Source organism: Gasterosteus aculeatus, chromosome 11 (genome assembly GCF_964276395.1).
Source record: "Gasterosteus aculeatus chromosome 11, fGasAcu3.hap1.1, whole genome shotgun sequence".
NCBI lineage: Eukaryota > Metazoa > Chordata > Actinopteri > Perciformes > Gasterosteidae > Gasterosteus > Gasterosteus aculeatus.
In genome coordinates, this window is record NC_135699.1 from 1,944,907 (window position 1) to 1,950,906 (window position 6,000).

Consider the following 6,000-nt stretch of genomic DNA (forward strand, 5'->3'; position numbering starts at 1 on the left):
GCTTCCGTGAGCTGCTCGTTGTATATTTTTTATAAATGTGCATTTATGTTCATAAGAAGCAGTACATGGACCCGGAGGGGGGTTCAGGTCAGGGCAGTCCGGGTCAGGGGCTGTATGGGAGGGGGAGGGGGGGCAGCAGGACGGAGTTAGTTATCAAGAGCAGTTGCTGTCAGATCACCTGCCTCAGTCCTGAATGAATTAAATCCTTGTCGGCCCGCACTGCATGCTGGGATACGCTGGGCCACACAGTATAGATTAGATGTGCCCCCCAAATCGGCTCCTTGAGGGCTATATTGGCAGGCCAGCTGTCATAGTAGTTAAAACTGTCATACTGTAGTAGCTAAATATTATCTTGGAGGCCAAAGATATCCATGGCGTGCCGGATTTGGTGCACAGGCCTTGAGTTTGATATATGTGCTGTAGGCATTAGGGTCGGGTACCAAAAACTGGTGCCAATATGTAGATTGATATATACTGCTTACACTAATCTGATGACTCTGTCCTGGTAGCAGGTAACGATAGCAGGTATCAATAACGTTTATATAGCTACAGTAGCTAGGTAGCCATCAACATTCTATTTATATTTCACTGTTCACTACCATTATTTAGGTTTTTCCGCTGTGCACGGCAGTTCCGCCACAATGGACCAATGCAGACAGGTGCGTGAATACACTTTATGAAACTGCCGCTCACTGGAGACACACACAGAGCTGAGACTTAACGCCTGTAAGTTAGTTGGTGTCTACCCGAGAGACTCCGACACCACAGGTCATGAGACCGCTGCTGTTAGCCTGAAGTAGTGCTGGAAGCGGCAGTCATCCAGACACACTTCCTGGAAGAGTCGGTGAAATTCAAACTGTGTGCGGCAACGGATGATGCCCCGGACCCAAACACAACACCGTTTGTGGTTCACACGATAAATAAAGAGCAGAAATAGTGGTTCTTTATTTCCACGGTGGGTAGCAGAAATGATCAAAACTGTCTTTATGGAGACAAGTAACAGATATAAGCCACGCCCCCTTTCAGAGGCGACTAAAGCAAAATAACTACAACTAGTCGGAGCATTACACCCCGCTCCCCCCTCACCCAAAGTTTTAAACTGAGGGGAAACACTGTATGCTGTAAACTGTTGTTAACAGTTAATACACTGTCTGAAGGAAGTCTGCTCCGTGGTATAACCCTCAGACACGGAACCTAAAGCAAACTGTGCGGAAACTTGAACGATTATGGCGTTCCACCAAATCAGAAGAATCTAGGCTAGTTTGGCAAGACAGCCTTAAAAGATATAAGAAGGCTCTCCGTAACGCAAGAGCATTTTATTACTCATCATTAATAGAGAAAAATAAAAATAACTTTTTCCACAGAACCCTCTCCTGTCGGACCATTGTCTAATAACCTTTGAATTTCTACTATCGGAACCACCTCCTCCTGCCAAGGGTTTCTACAGTCGACGCTTATCGGATACCGCTGTAGCCTCATTTAAAGAAGCCATTCCTTCTGCTCTAAGTTCAGTGCCCTGCCTCAAGGTACAAGAAGACTCCTGTGAGAACCTCAGTTCGTCCCAGATCGATAATTTTGTCGATACTGCTACAGGCTCTTTGAGAGTGGCACTGGACGCTATTGTACCTCTGGAAAGAAGAATAGCAACAAGAAGGAAGTCTGCTCCGTGGTATAACCCTCAAACATGGAACCTAAAGCATACTGTGCGGAAACTTGAACTATTATGGCGTTCCACCAAATCAGAAGGATCTGGGCTAGTTTGGCAAGACAGCCTTAAAAGATATAAGAAGGCTCTCCGTAAGGCAAGAGCATTTTATTACTCATCATTAATAGAGAAAAATAAAAACTCCAGGTTTCTTTTCAGCACTGTAGCCAGACTGACAGAGAGTCACAGCTCTGTTGAGCCGTGTATTCCTTTGGACCTCACTAGTAACGACTTCATGAACTTCTTCAATGATAAGATTCTGACTATCAAAGAGAAAATTGATGGTCTCCTGCCTTCAACCAGTGCCGACCTGTCCTCCGATGTAGGAACCTTGGATGCAGCAGTAGGCCCTGATGCCTGTTTGGATGCCTTCTCTTCCATCAACCTTGATCAACTGACTTCTTTATTTTCAAAGTCTAAATCTTCTACTTGTCTCTTGGATCCGATTCCGACCAAGCTGCTTAAGGAAGTTTTTCCTTTAGTTAGCACATCCTTATTAGATATTATGAATCTGTCTTTGTTGACAGGACATGTACCACAGTCCTTCAATGTAGCTGTAATTAAACCTCTTCTTAAGAAACCTACTCTTGCTCCAGAGGTGTTAGAATGAGGTGTTAGAGCAGACATGGGCAAACTACGGCCCGCGGGCCACATACGGCCCGTTAGGCTTTTTAATCGGCCCGCCGAACGTGTCCAAATTATAGTAAAAACCTTCTTTTTTCCCCTGCAATGCCCACGTTTCCCCAATAGATGGCGCACTCAAAACACATTGACCGTTGTTGGAGTGGCGCGTATTTCTCTTTATTTCACTTTAATTTTCACTTCGTTTCACGTCACCATTAAGCCCTTCTGTGAAAATGAGCGGACCAAAGAGAAGGAAAGTGGACAGCGAATGCCGAGTGTTTAATAAGGAGTGGACAACAAAATACTTCTTCACTGAAGTCCGATCAACGGCTGTATGTCTGATATGCCAAGAAGCTGTTGCGGTTTTCAAAGAGTACAATATCAGCCGTCACTTTGCCACGAAGCATGCAAACTATGCTAGCAAGCAGTCAACACAAGAACGGGCGGCTACTGCTCAGAGGTTGACAGCTAATTTACAGAGTCAACAGAATGGTGAGTTTTTCTGCTATGTTATGAAAAAATGCATATGGAAAGTTTGGAAGTGCGTCTTTTAATTAAGAGCAATGCGCATTTACGCACAGCAGCGGTACAGTAGCTTAATTAACACGCCGCACATCGCTCTTAATTTACATTTTCAGCTGCAGGTAGTATATTTAATACAGCCTATGTCTGTGTGCTTGGCAACGATACACGTGTACTGTTTGCGCGTGAAGGCGAGGGCGTCCGTGGCGAGTTTGTAGAGTCAGGACAATCCATCCATGATTTTGCGGAGTTTAACACAAGTAGATATTATTGAGCTTGAGTATTTCGTTGTGTAATAATATGTTTTGAATGTTGAAAGTGATTCCATTTTTCAATAAATATTGATTTCTTTAACTTTGCACCTTCGATTGAAACTTATTAAAAACAGACGCAATCTTGATAAATCACAGTGCGTATGTTATTTTAATCTATTTACATTTCCTCCTCCCAGTATCTGCAAAATACTATGTAAATGCCATATCTTGCATATTCCTTGAGACAAATTTATTAACTGATAAGGGCTATTTTTCACATTTGAAAGACAGTTAATAAATTGGGTTGTAGTGTTCTTACTGTGCTATGAGGTTTACACACACTACATTTAATGCTTTAGTATATCCGGCCCAAACACTCCCTCCAAATGCTCCTGGCCCGGCCCCTCTGTCAAATTTTAGAACCCATTGTGGCCCAGTGGGATCCCTCCTCTGACGTTCTCCCTAAGGTTTCTTCCCTTTTTTCCCTCTAGAAAGGGTTTTTTCATTTTTTGGGGAGTTTTTCCTGTGCCGATGGTGGGTTTCGGGGCAGAGGATGTTGTATGTGTACAGACTGTAAAGCCCTCTGAGGCAAATTTGTAATTTGCGATTATGGGCTATACAAAATAAAATAAATTGAATTGAATTGAATTGTTCATAGTTGAAAGTTTGAAGCCAAGTGTTTTTTTTTTTATATTTATACTTTCAACATACTTTTCCATTTGAAGAAAAAAAACGCTTGTTTTGTATCTGTTTAGGCACTGGTACCGTTTAAAAAGTATTGCTTTATCGCCGGTATCGGAATACCTGTTCTGCTGGAAAATGAATATGATATGTCAAATATATTCCTTATCACAAACTACTTCTCTGGAATCATTAGTAATTGAATCTCAATTAGGATCTTATTTATTAGGGTATACATTTCCGTCAAGACTGTCCACTTGAAGAATAAAGTGCTCCTGCCTGTCCTCAGAGATGACAAGGAGTCAGCAGGCTCTTTTCCTCTTGTATCCCTCCTGTGGAATAACCTTCCTCCTGAAATCACTGTGTGACTTTCTCCTCTACACCATAGCTCCTACTGCATTCCGGCCTCACCGAGTGAGCTTTCTTCTCAAACATAGAGGATCTCTGGCAGTGGCAACATGCAGTGTCTGCCTGGAGGTGGCACTGTCACAGTTATAGTCAAGTGCTTGAAAAGGATGTGCGAAACTCTGACTGTCAGCTATTAATTGAGGGGTCTCCCAGCGGAGCAAGGCCTGAGCCATATTTCTTACAGTTAGGCAAACAGAAAAATGTGGAGCCATGAACTGTTACACACGGACACAGGCAGCAGGCAGACAGGTCCTCAGTATATGCACCCTTTGTTTCTAATGTAGTTGGTCTTTTTTAATTATGTCTATGACCTCAATTAAGTATTTGATTCTATTTCTGCCTCATCCCTTGTAAGTAGTAATAAAACCCCACTTTTGCGAGTACATGTGACCTTTGACCTTGCTGGGGGTCATACGTAATTTTAGGCGGATCTTAAACCGGAAACAGATCACCTTGGGTGGGTCTTAGCAGATACTTGTCAGACCTGGACTTTAAAGAGGACTCGGGGCAGAAGGGTGAACGTGTTGGCCGTCTTTATTAGGATCTCTCACACTAGGTGATAAAATAAGCAGCTATGAAAAATCCTATATCATCTATAAAACTTATTAACAAAATCTGAAAAAAATGATCTATAAACAGAAAATCACTTTTCACAGAGGAACATTACCCTCTCCTAAAGTCTCTGTGCTCTCCCTCCCCACAGCCTTCTGATGGTGGTTGCCCCTGCATTATGCTTAATATTTTTCTTTTTAACTTTTTAATATTTAAATTTTTTAAACTTTATTCCCATGTTTTATACTAACCCATAGCCTTAGCCTTATTCTACTAACCCAGGGTTGGGCAAACTTTTTGACTCGCGGGCCACAATGGGTTCTAAAATTTGACAGAGGGGCCGGGCCAGGAGCATTTGGAGGGAGTGTTTGGGCCGGATATACTAAAGCATTAAATGTAGTGTGTGTAAACCTCATAGCACAGTAAGACCTCATAACCTCATAACACTACAACCCACTTTATTAACTGTCTTTCAAATGTGAAAAATAGCCCTTATCAGTTAATAAATTTGTCTCAAGGAATATGCAAGATATGGCATTTACATACTATTTCGCAGATACTGGGAGGAGGAAATGTAAATAGATTAAAATAACATACGCACTGTGATTTATCAAGATTGCGTCTGTTTTTTTAAGTTTCAATCGAAGGTGCAAAGTTAAAGAAATCAACATTTATTGAAAAATGGAATCACTTTCAACATTCAAAACATATTATTACACAACGAAATACTCAAGCTCAATAATATCTACTTGTGTTAAACTCCGCAAAATCATGGATGGATTGTCCTGACCGCGCGCTCTACAAACTCGCCACGGACGCCCTCGCCTTCACGCGCAAACAGTACACGTGTATCGTTGCCAAGCACACAGACATAGGCTGTATTAAATATACTACCTGCAGCTGAAAATGTAAATTAAGAGCGATGTGCGGCGTGTTAATTAAGCTACTGTACCGCTGCTGTGCGTAAATGCGCATTGCTCTTAATTAAAAGACGCACTTCCAAACTTTCCATATGCATTTTTTCATAACACAGCAGAAAAACTCACCATTCTGTTGACTTTGTAAATTAGCTGCCAACCTCTGAGCAGTAGCCGCCCGTTCTTGTGTTGACTGCTTGCTAGCATAGTTTGCATGCTTCGTGGCAAAGTGACGGCTGATATTGTACTCTTTGAAAACCGCAACAGCTTCTTGGCATATCAGACATACAGCCGTTGATCGGACTTCAGTGAAGAAGTATTTTGTTGTCCACTCCTT